Below are 19,020 nucleotides of genomic sequence, written 5' to 3'. Positions count from 1 at the left end.
GTCAGAATTGGTCAGATGGGCATGTACCGTAATTGTTTTTTATTTTATCTTTGTAAAGCCCGGGATCTCGCCCTCCTTTAGCTGCACTCGGCCTATTCTCTGACTTTAGGGCCGTATGTGAGTCGCGTGTTTTGCAGCTGCTTGAGAAACCTCTATTAGATTGTCACAACTCAGAAGTGTATTGTGCTGTGCAGCGGTCACATCAATGTGTTGCCTTATAGAAGGGGCTAAGCTAAATTTGATAACCATTGCATTGATTTAACGTCCATTGACAAAGTAAACTATAGAAATGAAAATGAAAGGGGATCCACACCTAAAAACAGAACAAAACAGAAAAATATAACACTTGTTAAAGGTGCACTGTCAGCATACAGCTGGGTACTACCTATAGCTGAAACAGAACAAATCTAAATCTTGTGTTACTAGAAAAAATATACTGCACAGGTTTTTGAGGGCTCTCCTTATGAGTAAACTGTAGGAGAGGACCCGGGAGAGGACATTACAGCTGACAAGTACTTGCTGCTTGTGTGTCCTGCCCTGGGTCCTATAACAGTCGAGTATAACCCGTGCCCGGAGTCAGGACACAGAGCGGAGAGGACTTGGGAGCAGTGAGGACTACCTCAGCTGCACTCGCCACTACCTGGGCTATTGCACCAACGAACACATCCATCAGTTATGGAAATGCCCACTGGACTGTACACCCTTGTTCTAGGCTTAGTTGAGATGAATGTGACTGCCCTTTATGTACATGCTCAGTAGCAGAGCTCTTCCACTGCAGATAAGAGGCATAAGGCTTTGGGAAGGAATGCACATAAAATGTAGTTTACTCCGGCACTGAAGAATCTTTAAAACTTCAATTCTTTATTTTTCTCAAAAGTTCAGATAATATACAAAAACAGCATAGCATCACCAAGTATTTTTCATGGAACGCAGGAGAAAACTACATTTTATGTGCATTCGTGTCAACGTCAGGGTCCCGACGTACTCCCAGAGCACGAACAAGAATAGAGGTGAGCTGTTGAACAAATTTTCTTTTTTTGGGAAGGAATGTCTGCACTCCTCTTAGAACTGCTAGAGTGACCAGGAAAACATGAGTCGGTGACTATTTTGGGTTACCAAGTCCACAGCCCATATCCAGATGGTGCACCATTTTAATGTATGTACCCCCAGATGGCAACTATTGCAGATGCAGCAACAAGTTGCCTAAATATCAATACAAAACCCTCTTGTCAATTATCGATTAACAGCTGTATACATATGGCAGGTCGAGATAAGTTGTTCCGCTGTATCATTCAAGTCGTTAACATTAATTTGTAGATTGTTAATTTAAACAATTCCCTCCCGCACTGACTAATCTGTTCCTCCTTCATGAATAAAAGGTTACAAGGCATTCATCCTCCATCATGAGATGCCCACAGTCTGCCGCAGCAGCATGTAATAATGTGAGGGCGGACTGCTCGGAGGAAATGTTACTTCACAACACAGCTCCCTTTTGTTCTCGAGATGAATGAAGGAGGGACCCAGAGCGCCATTCACACATTGCCCTCTTTGTGGCTTCAGATGCCAAGCCTGGGCAGGGAGGGAGATTGGGTGGGAGGCAAAAAAGTGAAGCCAGCCAGCCTGTTGAGTGCGTTAGTAAGTGCCCTGCGGCTGCCTTATGTGACTTCGAGGAAACGTGCTGATTCTTATTGTCGGCTTTATAATAACTGTAGAATAAGTGCCATGTGCTTCACATGTGTACGTAGTCCTTATACTACGTACTATACCGCTCTGCATATGGATCAGGTGCTCAGCAAATTCTGATGGTTCAACATCCATGGAGCCTGATAACCTCTCAATCCAAACGCAGAAGTTAAAAAGCAAGAATGTTTACCAAGCTTTCAGGAACAACTTCTAAAGAAGTAAAAAAAAAAATGTACATACAGTGTATGCCAGCTTGCATTCAGGATCTCAGCTCTAATGTTGAAGTTGCTGTCGTAGGAATTAATGGGACTTTAATTGATGTTGCAAATGTTTGTAGAGGCTTAGACAATGCCCCTAGTGAATTTTGGTGGCCCCCAACACAAGGACCTCCACTGGTGCTGGAGAACACAATCAAGTGCCATAGACATTATTATACACAAAAAGAATGGTTCTCCTCAAAACTAATATGTCCCCAGAGCGAGAAGTAAATGGACTGTAGGATATACGATTTTCCTGTCATCTGGGAACAATTGAGTGTAAATGAAAGTTAATGACATCACTTCTGTTAAAAAAAAAAAAAAAAAATCTGGAATCTGCTTGGCCATGACTGACATCATCAGAGTCAACATACAAGCTTCCTCCTGACAGCGCTCATAACATTGGTGTGTTTGCTTTGGAAAACAGCGAGGAATGAGACAATCGCTGCTGACAGGCTGCAACGTGCTCAAACTCCGAAATGTATCATGGAAAAGTTGATGGTGCTCTAAGGAGCCTTTCCAACAAAGTCTGGTCATACTTATGTCTTTTTAAAAGACTCTTGGGGTCACTGTATGTGACCCAAAACAGTGATGTTGTCCATGGTGATCTGCCCCGGGCTGGTATTTTAATTTTATCACAAAGCTTGACTATTTAGGGAATTGTTTGTTCAGCATTTGCTGCTGACAGCTCTCCCTTTTCTTGGTCATGCAAAATTATTGTGATGGTTCCTAGTTTATCATGTCCTATTGCAAAAAGTTTTGGAGGCTATGTTCCTTAATTCTTTCTGACTCCAATACATCTGCAGAACATTATAGAGAAGTATTTGCCATCACTAAGGAGAATAAAGCACTACGGGCGAGATAGAAACTTACTGCTTATCTCCTCCAGCAGTGTCTGTATTTGCCCATGTCTCTCCTTTCTTACTCCTTACCCTTCTATATAAGTCTGAAACCCCTGTGACGGCAGCGTAACTAAGAGAGACAGGACCCCATAGCACACTTCTGAATGGGCCATCCCTTCCCCCTTAAAAAAATTTATACATTTTTGTATACCCATGTGAGTTATAAACACACACACAATGGGGCTCATTTACTAAGGGCCCCACGGACCGCACTGTCATCGGACATTCTGCTGATTTCCATCGGGAGGAAGATGGTGAACTCCGGCGGACCTGAGCGGGGAAGAGACAGATGCAGGAAATCGGGCGCACGACCTAAGTGAATCGCGGTACAGTGCATTCCGGATGGACAATGCACTTTCGGAAACTCCGAGGGACCGGGTAAGTAAATGTAAAAAAATTTTTTTACATACAGCATATACAAAGATGCAACATAAACAAACATACATACATACATTATATACATGCCATGCACAAAGCATAGACACACATACATACACTACCCATACAGCATACACACATCACATATTAACACGCGTATAGATCATATACACATCACCGCATATACACTCAAATACTGTAAATAAACAATCAATGCGCCAGTGGCCAGGGCCCCCTGACACTGTGGGCCCTATAGTGACTGCTACCCCTGTAGTTGCGCCCATTCCCTGTGAGCTATAGTCAGAAGAAAATATTTCTTTTACACATCAGTTACCTTTTTTAAATGGTCTTTTACTTTTTCAACAACCTCTGCAGAAATAAATAGTACAGATCACCACGCTGGAGAGGAGGAGGAGGAATGAACGTTTCTCACCCACCCCTCCAAATGGTGCAGCAGTATATATCGGTTTCCATTACGTTAGTGGGAATGAGCTATAAGTCATATAATGCTTTACTTACGGTCCTACTATTACATTTTATTACAGATCATTTGTGGTTGACCTTTAACTGGCCGCATCTCTGAAAAAAAATTAGTGACCAGTATTGGTGGCCATCTTTATTACCTTCTTCCAAAAATTCTGCCAAATTCTATCAAATTAAATATAGGAAGTGTTTTGTAGGCCAGCTCCCGGTTTACATTGCATCCCACAGGTTGTCCCCTCTGTCATCACGGATGGATTATTATTTTTGTCGCTCTGTCTGATTGTACTGTTACATGTTGATGGATTAAGGTCAGACCTTGTTGACATGTTTCAAGTGTTTGCCATGAATATATTTTCTGGTGATTTGCTGGAGGACTTGTGATGAACTCTGTTCTGTGTCAGAGTCACTTTCCTCCATTGCTGGGGACAGCTTGGCTTGTGGATTTAACACTTACCTACTTCTCCTTTTCATCCGGTGCCAGTTGGCTCTGGCAATGAAATTGGCGACATGGGGGAAGGGGGTTATTCGATAAAAAACTATGTGATGTACATATTGAAGGCATTTGTAGTGGGATTATTACTTATACACCCAAATTCTGGATTATTTAGGTCTATGGGAAAGCTGGGTGACTGTGCCATCAGAAATAGGTTGTTAACTCTATGGGGGCTTTAATGTAAGTAAGGGAAGTTGTCACCGCGTTTGGGACATGTATACAAGAAGTATATCCTGCAGCCTGGTTACCCCAATCCCCATCCTTCTACATAATTCGAAAGTTTTATTGATGACTTCTCTCCGACACCTTCATCTGAAGCCAGGGACAGTACACCTTGCTTCACTGAAGGTTTTTGGACCCGAAACCTAGTGACATGGTCCCTTTTTTAAGGTTTTCACCAAAAATTTAAATTTGTGCCACTTTTCTTGTCACAAAATTTAGATTTGAACCAAAATTTAAAAATGCTTACCTCAGAAATCTATCAAAAAATTCAGATCGAGCCTTCAGATAGTAAGGCTCATAGATGACCACAGGGCCGCATGCTGAAACCCTTGTCTATCGGGTGTTTTTATATGTTATTATGTGTGATCTGTTCTGGACTGGCCCAACAGAGTATCCAAGGATCATCTGAAGGGCTCAGACTCTAACCCAGTACTGGACCCCAGAGGTGCAGCAGAAGACAACCTAATTTGGAGGCTACAAGGGTCTGTTTTCTGGAAGCTGATGGACGGTGGGCCCCCAGCATAATTTATCTGGTGGGCCAAGAAACCCCAGTCCGATAATGTGTGTAATAGTATTGATAATCTGAAAATTGTTGATTCAGGGGTTCTCCACTTCATGTAGGGAAATCCTAAGTCGGTAACCCTACTTTTTAATTTGCCTATAGTGTATAGTTACCTTTTTATTTTACACAGTGATGTATACCGCTGTGTGATTGTTCTATTTCACTGTATTATTTTATGAGCATGTGACCTCACTCATAGATTTCTTCTCTGTTTTTTTTTCCCTTTAGGATTTCTGTTGAGACATTTTTGTGGACTGACATCCTGTAAGCCGGAACACTGACTGGAAAAAATGACCTGTGCAGTAGAACAATGTGGCCATTGTCTGCCTCTAGCACCGCACTGACAAGGTCTGTACATGATATCTATGTCCCCCCTATTCATCAGTCATTGCTTAGTTATATAACTGGAGACGGTCATCAATAGTGAGACTATCGGAGGGTGATAATAGAATGGTCACCATCTTAAAGGGACAATGCCACAAGCTCGCCCTCCCCAATTTTTTTTTTTAAAAAGTATAACACTCTGCTTCCTGCGTACTTAGATGTGTTAATAGATTATTGGAGCTATAAAAACGCCTGACAAATGTTTCTGGCTATAGATGAATGTTGGTTCAGTAGATTATGACCTTATGGTTTTAGACCTGTTTTGGACACTGAAACTGAAGCAAGTTATGCTAGGGTTATCTCTTATATTAGGGAGACAGATTTGAGGAGTGTTTTGTGATTCTGATGCATTATGCAGTATTCGTGTGTACATACTCCTATACAGATTAGCCATTTAGTCTGACAAGTTGATTGACAACCAATCGGGGTGCACTAGTAGCTTCCTTATTGCTTGTCATCCTGCTTGTATGCCAGTGATTTGACGTAACCTTTGCAGTTTGCATTTCCACACATGCTGGAATGAGTACAAAATTGTAGACATGAGCTTTATTCATACAGTCGTATCTTACAGGTAAATTTACATTGATCCATCTGCCGGCACCCTGATGTTCGAAATCTATACAGATGCCGATTCTTATGTTACAGGATCCTTCAGTCTTGGTTTCCCATCCATTCTAAGCATTTTGATCAGACTTCACACAATGTATACATAAACTAATGCTTATAGTGGAAAATAGATAATTGGATTGGGTTAAGAGTGCGATCCGCTCATGTATCTAAAGTACTTTTTTGGGGGGCCAGGTGCAGTCTCACATTTGCAATCTGACATGTCAGGTTTCTTTTCCTTTTTTTTTTTTTTTTTTTTTTTTTTTTTTTTAGCAAATACTTGTAGCATTTATTCATAGGACTAGTGTTTTGCCTTTCCTCTGTTATTCTTCCGGGAATTTCATTTAGAAATCATCCCTCTTTGCAAAACATTTGTCCCTACTCAGTTTGACACAAGGACACAACCCAACGGATTAAATTATTCATATATTTCTAGGAGGAATAACAGTAGGAATAACAGAGGAACAGTACAAATCATAGTTACAAGTAACTAGGCTTCAGGATTGTTGTGTTCAGGAGAAATTATAGGACTAATTAGAGAGGATTTAGCCAATTCCTCTCTAATTTTACACATTTCTGTTCGATTAGTATCTCCTTTGTAGCTTATCCTAAAAGTGTCCAATAGGGTTGGGGTCTGGAATCTGCGCGGGATTTCCTATGGCTCTTAACTTCTTTCACTACTATACTGGCAGATCATAGAGGAAACCTGCCTTGCTAACGATAGGATTGTTCAATGGATGAATCGCAAGAATCTTTTGTCTCTGGAAGGAAGAGTTCCAAAATGTAATTTACAAAACCATGTATACATGACCACAAAACCTCACCCGGAATTCATCCTCCGAGGGAACTTTAATCAGTAATGCTGTGTTACTTAGTAATCCACAGAGGTATCTGACTTCATCATATTTGTCTATGCTCCTCAACTTCTTAAAGGGGTTGTCGAACCGTAAAGTAAGACTCCACTTCTTCTCCCGGAATGACATGCAACCCCTTTAAAGAGAACTTGTCACCAAATTTTAACTAATTAAACCACTAGGCGCCTCTGTTAGGGTATGAAATGTCCTTTCTAGCGTTCCCTCTTTTATGTGAAATCTTGCCCATTTACCTATAAAAAAAAATCTTCAATGTCATGTGAACATTAGCAGAAATTAGTCAGATTTGCCTGAAATGAGTCAGGCTTAGAGGCTTCTGCAGTCTCTATCTGCAGTCCTGTAGTAGAGACACGCTTTTGGTGTCCTATTAAAGAGAAGAATCTCGTCTCTCTGGTCCCACCAGGTGTCTGGATTTCTAAACTTGAGATAAGTCAAGCTTGTGGTTCTGTGAGCCTGAGATATAAACATCTAAAGACATAGTTGGACAAGTGAGTTGCTGATTAGAATCCAATTCCTGCCTTGTTTTAAATCACCTTCTCTCCAGTTCTGTAGCACCCAGAACCACTAGTCTGCTGCGCTTTGAAAGATGAGATTCATATCTAAAATAATGACACCAAAATCATGTTTAATAAAGCTAAAGACCAGCGTCTGAAGTGACCCCTCCAACTGCTGCCTCTAAACTTGACTCAAAAAAAATATGACTCTTCTCTGCTCATTTGGGAAATCGAAACATTCTGTTTTCAACTTCTTATTTTGCGGGGCAATGGATGATGACTCTTCTGTGCTTATTACTCTCTAAAAATATTGAAGACAGTCAAGCGATTGCAGCTCCTATTAAGCGCTGCAGGAAATGTCACCGCTTTATCAGCAGGAGAAATAAACATACATTGGCGAAACTTCTGTGCACGATTATAAGGCATCTGAAAAAGTTTAGGGTCATCTTACATACATTATAGTCAGCGGGAGGAAAGGCAGCAGGGGATCGCAGGGTTTTATTGGAATTTTCTATTTATTATATAATGTATTAAAACAAAAATTGTCTTCCTTTATTTTCAAGTTGACTCCGTAATGTGCAGGTTTAAGCCTAATTTGAGAAGACGTAAATCTCAGCCCCCAGACCAAGGAGTGGTCCCCTGGAATATTATCCCCCGCTGCATGTGGCCCCTTGTGTTACTAGGCTTTAAGGAGGTGTTGTGATCTCTCTTTTCTTGGTTGCTAAGTAAAATTACATTCGCACAAGTAATCGGCGTAAAGCTGAATGGGAAGACGTTGCGACATCTTGACAAGCCGGGGCTAAGTGGGGCAAGATCTGCATTAGAATTGGAAGACTTCCAGCTTTTGTAGTGAGATCACACATCCGCTATTATCGGGAAGCATCTCCATTTAGCTGTCAGGGCCCCTTTAGTAGCAAAACGGAGGAAAGCAATGCACTAGACTATCGAGTGCCTGCGCGTCCCATTGATTCCTCTTTTATCTTTCCGATGGAGCAGTATAAGCCTCGTGGTCGTGAGATGCCAGCGGATGTGTAATCGTGGGCCACATATTCGCTGGCGTTCCATCAATAGGCAGAAGGTAGAGGCACGGGTTTATGCCAAAGCATCTCCGGTTACTCACAGCACAATTATCCGCATCATAGACGCGGGTGAAGAGGCTCCGACTGAAAAAACAAGCTATTTTAAGATCCATGGAAGCCCCTTCGTTACATGCTGTATTGCCATCGTATAAAGATTCGTGACCGTACGGTGGAGCGGAGCTTGAGCTCTTATTAAAATCCCTCTTTATGAGTCACTTCTGTTGTGTTGGGGTCCTCAGACTGTCCTTATACATTGTCAGCTATACATTGGCTCTGAGTCATTCAGTCGTGAGTCACTGAAGCCTGTGAGTAACGATGTGGCAGTGACTATCACATAGGGAGCTGCACCTTCATCCAAAATGTGGATGCAGACCTTAAAGGAGCCACTCCATTACCACCAGAAGCTATTTGCATATGTGACTCTCCACTGATGCCGGCATGTTTCAAATTTTCCTCTTGCACATACTGTTCCGTTTCTGATATGCTAATTAGGTCCCCTCCTGTCAGGTGGGCGGTCTTGAGCATGCACCACCCACCTGACAGGTGGGGACCTATTTGGAACAGTGGGTACAAGAGAAACAATATAGAACCCAATTAGCATATTGTCTGTCAAAATAAATTGTAAATACCTGTTACAGGTAATCTGACAGCAGTTTTGACCATACAAAGCTACCATGCCTGATGAAGGACCTAAGCTATCCCGAAAGCTTTATAACATCTTATATTTCAGTTACCCATTAAAAGTTATTACAATCTCAAGAAGGTTACTTTATTTCACCTATCAAAAGCAACAGGAATAGCTACAAACAGTTTTTGGTATTGACCGGATTGTAGTTCTCCTCTGCCTGAAGAGCCTTCTGCTCTCTGCACTGTGGCGTTCCTAAGCCCCGCCCCTCTGATATGAGTAGTAACTGTATTTGGTTGTTGGTTGGACACTTACAGCAGTCACTCTTAGCAGAGAGGAGGGGCTGTAGCACAGTTCATTGCAAAGAGCAGAAAGCTCTTCAGGCTGAAAGACCCGCCCAGAGCACTTGCAGGAGCTGTAAACCTAGATTTATAAAATTCCTGCTGCTACTTACTACAGACACAAAGCTATGGTTACACAGCTCTCCAGAGACAATACCTATCACTATATGAAGCTTTGCATGGTCAAAACTGTTGACCGATTTCCTTTAAAAGAATTGTTGATGGTTGTTCCCTATCCATTCTTGTGTTTGGTTTGGTCCCAGCCTCTGGATAGGGGGATAACATGCAAACTTGGTACAACCAGCATTTCTAGCCAGGTCCATTTCATTGCTATAGGAGCTCAATAATTTTGATATATTAATGGTAGGTACAGGATTAGGGGCTTACCATATGAGTTCTAAGTGTGTGTAATATATGGTATTAACCGCATGGCAGCCATGATTACTCTGGTCAGTTAGTGTATTTTACCCAGATTTTATCTTGGGTATTATTAATGGGGTCGGCTGCTGTGGACATCTGTTTCCCATATGTCCTATGAGGGTCTGTGGGGGGGGGGGTCCAGCTACAAAGATAAGGGTTTTACACACTGCCCCCTCACTCCCAACCCCCGCCCAGCAATGACCGTGTATTTGGTTGGAGGGAGAATGTACATTTAAGTAGAATCCCTCTTGAATGGGGGCTTGCAGCCCATTAAAGGGGACTATAAGTTGGGAATATACCCCATCATCCTCATAAACCGTAAGCTCTGGCGAGCAGGGACCTCACTCCTTTTGTTCCATACAAATGTTGTGCTCTGTCATGTTATATTATATTTGTATTTGTTTCCTATGATTTGTAAAGCGCTACGTAATATGATGGCGCTATATAAATAAAGATTATTATTATTAATATGACTTTTCACCCCCCTGATATTTATGTTTCAGGAAAACCTTGTACTTCCAATCAGTTAACATTATTGTCGCACTCCAGTTCCTCTGATACACCTCCTGGAAATGCATGAAAGACTTGCCAATGCCTTATCAATGTTTCTCTTGCCGGTGCGTAGTCTCGCTATACAATCTATAACTAACTAGACATTGCAGTGAATTAGTCATATATTTCCGGGAGGGATAACAGAGGAATGGTACTGAATTATCCTATATGCAATACTAGTGCTTATACTTTACAGTTTTTCCTGTGTTTGTAATGTTTTGCTGCTTTTTTTCTTGTACAATTTGTAAGCTTGGCGTGAACCTTTGCTCCGGATACTTACCTTGTTTTTCACTGCAGTCACCTGGAAAGTATGATGTTGCCCTTGAAGTAGTGAATTAATGTATTATGTGCCAATTAAAAATAACATGCCTTATTAACCAGCAGGACGTGTACCTGGAAATGGAGAAGTAAATCCGGCGCTGGTTAATTTTCACCCATAAAGTTTGTGTGCAGAACAATTCAGTTTTCCAATGTTGTTTGACTGGAGATTGACCCTTGTATGTGGCCGGCAGCCATGTACCTCTTGTCACAATATTGCTATGTCAGGGTGCTCCGGCCTCTTGGTTGTTTGCTCACTATCAGGCGGATCCACTTATTTGTGCCTCCTCATAACTGCTCATGATACGGCATCAGTACAATTATTTGCAAATCCAAAACTGTATGGACACAGATTTAAACCTGTGTGCCACTCTAAATTACATAAGTATATATAATGTGTAGATGTGTAGAATCAGGCGAACACCTACTGTCTCTTAGGAAGATCCTCTAATTTATGATGGAAATACTGTACAGTACATTTTACCTATGGTAGGTGAAGCCAGATCCCCCTCCTCCCCAAACACTGAGTTGTGATTGGCTTATCTAGCCAGATAGTAGCAGATGGGCATTAACAGTAAATAACATGCGGCATATATGCATTTACTTGCATGGTGGTAGACAAAGTACAAAAAGTTCTTCTTCGGGGTCATAGAAGACTTCTTGTCTCTCACCGAGGTCATTCCAAAGTTAAAGGGGTATTCCCACAAAGACAAGCTTAAATATACTCCGGATAACAAAATAACACTAATTCGCTGTATTAACAAAAATACAGCATTTCACAGATATAATTCCAACCTGTCTCTATCAGTCCTGGCATATAAAATTTTGGTTGCCCCGGGATCCAACCGTAAATCTTTTATCTTATATGGTCGGGCAGGGCAGATTCTTCTCATGAATAGCTTCTGTTGTCTGCACGCTGTAGTGTGATCTCTAACCTTCTGTGTTATATCTCTGTGTTATATCCATCTCATGGAGCTCATCATCTCTGATCTGTCTCCTCTCTTTTTCTATATACCAGAGAATGTTCAGAAGCTAAATAAAAGTGTAGATAAACCCTATATTCTAATAATCTAAGCACATTGTCAGAACACAGCATAGATGGATGAAGCACTTGCTTAGAGAGTCCCCGCCCGCACCCTGGAATCTTACACTAACCATAGGAGCTAAAATGGCAAAAAAGGGAGTAAAATTGTAAAGTAGGGGCTTTAAATTAACTTTATTCTGTAAACATCACTAGGGGGTTATAATTTAAGAATTTTCTTTCATGGGCAAACCCCTTTAGCTCCTTTAAAAACATATTAGAATCTGGTGCTGGATGACAAGTGCTAGTATAAGACTATCTAGTCGTACTCTGCACCTGCTATTAGTTGGCTTAGTCCCAGTGTTCTGGTGAAACTAAGTTATGTTGGGTCAGTGTTATTTTTGGTGCCCACTTTTGTCTTACCAGTTGTGAAAGTGCCTGAAAACTGTCTAGAGCCCTTTGTAAATATTGTGCAGGTAGTTTTTTAGTACACAAATATTTTTGCAAAAAAAGTCCAGTTCACCAGTATTTTGGGGGCAGTTACTTTCGCAGTGTGTGCTGTAGATATATTCTCGGTCTGGAGGAGTAATAATTCTCGGTCTTGAGGGGTGACACAAGAGCTTACAGTCTATGAGGATGAGAGGGTGACACAAGAGCTTACAGTCTATGAGGATGAGAGGGTGACACAAGAGCTTACAGTCTATGAGGATGAGGGGTGACACAAGAGCTTACAGTCTATGAGAATGAGGGGGTGACACAAGAGCTTACAGTCTATGAGGATGAGAGGGTGACACAAGAGCTTACAGTCTATAAGGATGAGGGGTGACACAAGAGCTTACAGTCTATGAGGAAGAGGGGGTGACAGAGCTTACAATCTATGAGGAGAGGAGGTGACACGAGCTTACAGTCTATGAGGATGAGGGGGTGATACAAGAGCTTACAGTCTATGAGGATAAGGGGTGACACAAGAACTTAGTCTATGAGGATGAGGGGGTGACACAAGAGCTTACAGTCTATGATGATGAGGGGGTGACACAAGAGCTTACAGTCTATGAGGATGAGGGGGTGACACGAGAGATTACAGTCTATGAGGATAAAGGCGGGGGTGACACAAGAGCTTACAGTCTATGAGGATGAGGGGGAGGGTGACACATGAGCTTACAGTCTATGAGGAGAGGAGGTGACACAAGAGCTTACAGTCTATGAGGATGAGGGGGATGAGACAAGAGCTTACAGCCTGAGGATGAGGGGGAGGGTGACACATGGGCTTACAGTCTATGAAGATGAGGGGGTGACATAAGAGCTTACAGTCTATGAGGATGAGGGGGTGACACAAGAGCTTACAGTCTATGAGGATGAGAGGGTGACACAAGAGCTTACAGTCTGAGGATGAGGGGGGGGGGGTGACACATGAGCTTAAAAGTCCATGAGGATGAGGGGGTGACATAAGAGCTTACAGTCTATGAGGATGAGGGGGTGACACAAGAGCTTACAGTCTATGAGGATGAGGGGGTGACACAAGAGCTTACAGTCTGAGGATGAGGGGGGGGGGGTGACACATGAGCTTAAAAGTCCATGAGGATGAGGGGGTGACACAAGAGCTAACGGTCAATGAGGAGAGGAGGTGACACAAGAGGTACAAGAGCTTGCTAAGTAAGCAGTGCAGAAGTTTCTTTAGTACAAATCATAACACAATTATGTCCTAGGCAGATTAATAAATCTCCCCCACTATTTTTCCAGGCGTTGTTCACATAGAGCGAGGAAATATTATTATGAGGTGTGTGGCATGGCCTCCTGATGAGACTATCTATACCAGACTATGCCAGCTATGCTCACATGACCGCTTACTTCTCAAATATAGACCTCAATAGCAGCGAGACATATGTCATGGATAATCACTACATTGCTTGACCATGTAGTTATTTGGAGATAAGGAGGTGTCGGGACCATTGTGTTACGGAGTAACATGCCAATGGATGCAATGCTCATTCATCTCCTAGATCGCTTTACTGGGTGCATGGGTCTTGCTGGTTTTGTGGCATACAGATAGTTAAACATCACCCACTGTTGATGTCTGATCAGAAGGTGCTCTTAAAGTGAAGGAACAAAGTTTCTAGATAGGGGTAAGACTATTATTAATTTTTCAGATATCTGTAAAATAAGAGGGAACCCACTATGCACCATAAAAAAGTGTCCCAATTCCTGTTTGGTCAGTATTAAAACCTTTGAGAAACTGAAACTTCTGCAAATCTCTTCACCTTATCTGAGAAATTCAAGTTCCGTATGTGTTTTTCCTTTCAACCAGATCCTTTTGTGGACCTTGCTAACCCATTTACGTATAACCTTCTTAGAAAGCTCCTTTTTGCGTAAAGTAGTGGATATTTCAATTCACATTCCTATTCCCTTGGGTATTGGGTCTACAAAGAGTGTCCCCCTCTCTGGAGGACCTGTCATGTCACTAGTATGTAATGCTTAGTTTCACCTGTGGGGGTGTTGTAGGAAAACGCAACACTTTCTAGCGATTACAATGGGGCTTATTTACTAAGGGTCCCGCGGCTGCATTTCCGTGGGGTTTTCCGACTTTTCAGGGATCGCGCTGCCGGGACAGGCATTTAGAAGGGCGTTGTGTTGCACGCAATCGGATTTAGGTGTAATAGTGCTGGTTTTTATGTGACACAAATCGGGGGGATGGACGTCGGGCAATCCGACGGATTTGGACAAACCGCTGCATTTAACTTTGTGTCATGAGCCAAGCACTTACATGCACCGGGAGGAAGAAGGTGACCTCCGGGGGACCTGAGCAGAGAAGCGACACATGCAGGATATCGGGCGCACAATCTAAGTGAATCGCGGCACAGTGCATTATCGTCGGACGCTCCAGATCGGGGAACGTGCAGGAGCAGGTAAGTAAATGTGGCCTAATATGCTGATCTGGGGGCCACAATTTAATGATCTGTGAAGAGGACCATCTAACAAGTGGAATTGACCCAATATGGAGAACCCCCTTGAGAACTTTTACCCACCACTGTTGTTATATTGTACAGGATTTTCGCCACTGCCCAGGAATTTACAACTGAATCCAGCTGTGGGGGGGAGAGGACATAACATCACAGGGACATGTGTTTTTGCTCTTGTCGTCAGGGAAGTGACCTCTGACTTGCTGTACGGCTTTGAGTTACTATGGCAGCAGATAACGTTGATGCTGAGGACATTTTTTCCCACACGAGGGATGAAGGAGTTCAATGTGTGACGGAGGGAAACTTATGGAAGTTACCAGAGAAACAAAGTGAGGATTCGGTCAAACTCCCATCATTTCTATGTTCCTTGAGATATCCACCCCCAACTAGGTTCAGTGTTGGCCTTTTATAAACAGTTTACATCATGCAATGTATAATTTGGGAGCGATTAAACTACAAAACCAGACAAAAAGAAGAAATGGAACTTGCAGCTTGGTCACTCTGCTTCGTTTGCTTAGTACATTATGATGTTTTTTGTTGCATTTACGTTTTTCTATGTGAACTTTTGCATAGAATTAATATAGCAGACTTTAGGTAATGTTTTTTTTTTATCCAGGATATATGTCATGGGATAGAATGGATTTACTGCTTCCACTTCTACTCTAGGGATGGAAATCTACCATCAAAATCCAGCATGTTAAACCAGGGACACTCATTTGTAGATCCAGGCACCATGACCGTGGTAATATTCTTATACTTGTTATCCATGACCTCCCTCCTTCAAAAATGAACTGTGCTAGTGAATCTGAAGCGGTGTTACCAGAACCCCTCTGCTGTATATTCACTCGCTGTTACACTGTTCTGGAGCTCTTCCCCCTACTACTGTGTGCAGAAACTTCCTATGATTCACTGAGATTACAGCAGGGAAGAGGGAGGGTGGAGGTGCTAAGTAGGAACAGGTGGACGGGGGAGACATTCTAACAGCCTGTGAAGCTACAACATAGAGGGGCTATAATATTAAAAGTTGATTTTAGAAGGAGGGGCCTTAGATAACAAATATAAGATTACCATAGTCATGGTGCCTCGATCTATGGGTTTTTCATGCCTGATTTTGATGGTAGATTTCCTTTATAACCCATTGCCCACCTGCAAGTTTGGTCTCCGAATTCATGGACAGGAACTGATTTCAATGTACAGACATGCTGAACATGCTAAGTTCGGTAATTCAAGGTTCGCTCCAGGAAATCCAGCAAGCCAACAGTGCAACATAGAGAAGTATAATTACTAAGTGACCTCCTTGCTCCCACTACCCAGTTGTGCTTGTTCCCAGTTTGTCTTGTGGGCAGCTTTAATGGAATTCATAGAAACCGTAAAACCCAGACGCTTCACCCATTCCTTTGAACGTGGTGTAAATAAAAGGGCCATATGCAGTTTATGAGGTCTGGTCCACATGTGCACAAAGCGTTGTAAAACATCCCAGGTACACACATGGCATCGCCAGGAGGCCAAAGAGACCTGAGCATTTCATCCCCATCTTTATCCATTTTCCATGGTTAATGATGGAGAGGACAAAGGATGGGAACCTGGGTCTTATGGTGGAGTATCATTTTAGTTAGGGTGCAATATCGTCCTTGTAGTCCACAACAACCTATCTTTAAAGTGTTTCTATATTTGTGGCCGGTATCTATGGATGGATATGCGGATTTCTAGAATTCATTGTGCAATGTAATGTACTATTGTTGTTGGTTACTGTGGAAACTGCATTATCTAGATTTATGCAATATGTAGCGGATGAATCCTACAAGAGTTACTACACAGCGGTGCCCAACCCCACCTAGATTCACAAGTATCTGGTTTCTTTCCCAGAAATTAATCCACTCCTCAAGTGTTTTATCTATATGTGAGAAGACAAAAACTGGCTACCCTCCAGCGTATCCATTTCTATATTCTATTCTATCTTTTTTTCATAGGAAAGGGAGCAATCCTTCTTGTTGTAGATGGACTTAATGTCTATGATTATGAGCAGATACCTCAACGCTTCAGTCTGTGACTTATGTGTGGATTTTATTATGCTCCGATAAAGTATTTATACTAAAGAAACTCGTTGCCGGAGGATTTCTTCCATGTATTTCTATGGGCTCATGCACACAGATGAGGATTCCTTCGCTCCGTGTCTCAACTTGGTGCCCCTGAGAAAAAAAAAGCCCTGAGCAGTTCCTATTCTTGACCTCCAACTGTTTGGACACTATTCCCGCATGCCTAGACAAACTATACCAGTCATGCTGTCGTTCCCCAACATCCATAGAGGGGAAGCCACTGGTCTGCAACCTTTCCAAAAATGGAGATGTGCATCCAATTGACCAAAATCAGTAGCTTTAGGCCGATTTGCTCATGAGCAGTGATGAGTGGACACGTTGAAATTCGAGTGGGAGGTCCGCTCTGGAAAATCCCTCCCGGTCACCGTTTCTTAGCGTGAACTCACTCATGGGCTAGCTTCACACGACCATTGGGGGACGTATATATATATATATATATATGGCCGCCGTATATACATTAAATATACATCCCCCATTGGCCAGCAATTGGGAACACGGAGCTATACAGTGCCGCACATGCCTATCTTTCCCCGTAAAACGGCGCTGTGTATCTATATGGATGGGGGCAGAGGCGAACAGCGCTCACCCCCTCCTCCTCTACTGGGCACCGACATGTGCCCGCCGTGCTATGGTACGGTGGACACGCGGTTGTCTGAATGTAACCTAAATCGAAGAGACTGCTCATGGATAAAATACTATACCACCAAAATATTACGTGAAACACCATGAAGTGGGGGGGATCATTCGAATTATTTTGTATTTGACGCAATGCCACTTTTAGTATAGTCTTCTGCATCTCCTGTGCCATATCTGTTGACTTTTAGCTGGATGTGTCATAAAGTGCCTGAAATGAGATATCTGGCACGTCCCACTCGGGCCATGAGTCGCGCCATCTGCTTTCTTCCCTCCTTTTGGCCTTTCTATGTGATCTGCGAGGTTACAGCAGGATGGGATGGGTGGACCGAGATTGTTCATCCCTCCTGGGAAGATGAGCCACCTGCTCACGGAAATAAGCGATTAGATGGGGCTATCTCATTACAGCCAAAAGTCATTTGTCTCTCAATTTGTAAGACGTGTAAATCGGGAGAAATCTTAGATCTGACGTGAAGATTCTTCATCTTCCTCCAATATTCCGGTAATGAGGGGCGATATATTAGTCTCAGCAGGAGGCTACAAGTCTCTACCTGCGTCTTACTCTCCACCTCTTCCTTCATGGACCTCGTAGACTTCATATTTGTATTCACTAGACGCTTTTGTCTGTCATACTGTTTTGTGGCATCTGTTGCTGCCATATGTTATGAAGAAACAAAAACACCTTGCTACAGTGACTGTGCAAGATTCCTTTATTATAACCTTTTCTGTAAAGTAACGCACCTGCCAGATGTTAAGCTGCGGGGAATTCGGATTTTTCATTCATGCTCTATGGTCATGCATTTAACTGTGTTTTCCGCTTATAAATGCTCTTTTCTGGTATTAATATACAGTGCTCTCTCTCTTTCTCTCTTTGTAATAGTATTTAATAATAATAATTCCTTTATATAGCGCACAGAGTTTGCCAAATCGTCCCCTTGTCCCGAATGGGGCTCAAAATCTAATCAACCTACCAGTATCTTGTGGAGTGTGGGAAGAAAACAGAGGACGCAGAGGAAACCCACACAAACACGGAGAGAACATACGAACTCTTTGCAGATGTTGACTCCGGGACTTGAACCCAGGTCCCCAGCAATGCAAGGCTGTAGTGCTAACCACTAATCACCTTGTTGCCATATTATTTAACACGCATCACTGTTGCTTTATGTAATGTGTTAATATTTTAGTATTTACAGTTCATTGCCGTTGGCTATTAGCAATATACAGGCGGTCCCCTACTTAAGGACACCCGACTTACAGACAACCCATAGTTACAGACAGACCCCTCTGACCTCTGGTGAAGCTTTCTGAATGCTTTACTATAATCCTAGACTGCAATAATCAGCTGTAAGGTGTCTGTAATGAAGCTTCATTGATAATCCTTGGTCCCATTACAGCAAAAAATGTTTAATCTCCAATTGTCACTGGGGCCAAATTTTTTTTTTTCTGGATCTACAATTATAAAATATACAGTTTCGACTTGCATACAAATTCAACTTAAGAACAAACCTCCAGACCCTATCTTGTACGTAACCCGGGGACTGCCTGTATATGGTTTGAATGGACCCTTATTTCTGAAATTGCAGATCATATTTTACTGAAAGGGACCAGCACGCCTCCAAAACATACTTTGATTTATATGCGT

The 19,020-nt window shown here is 42.4% G+C and overlaps 1 protein-coding gene across 1 annotated transcript in view; it reads left to right on the top strand.

Annotated features, from left to right (window-relative positions):
* Positions 1-19,020, top strand: part of PPP2R3A (protein phosphatase 2 regulatory subunit B''alpha) — a 125,371-nt gene that overhangs the window by 26,587 nt on the left and 79,764 nt on the right. Inside the window, exon 2 of the mRNA XM_072143467.1 lies at positions 5,209-5,328. The gene's annotated coding sequence lies outside the window, so the exon portion shown is untranslated. The remainder of the gene's footprint in view (positions 1-5,208; positions 5,329-19,020) is intronic.

This window comes from Engystomops pustulosus, chromosome 3, assembly GCF_040894005.1.
Source record: "Engystomops pustulosus chromosome 3, aEngPut4.maternal, whole genome shotgun sequence".
Classification (NCBI taxonomy): domain Eukaryota; kingdom Metazoa; phylum Chordata; class Amphibia; order Anura; family Leptodactylidae; genus Engystomops; species Engystomops pustulosus.
The sequence above is the reverse complement of the archived record's forward strand: the minus strand, read 5'-3'. Positions and strand labels throughout refer to the sequence as shown.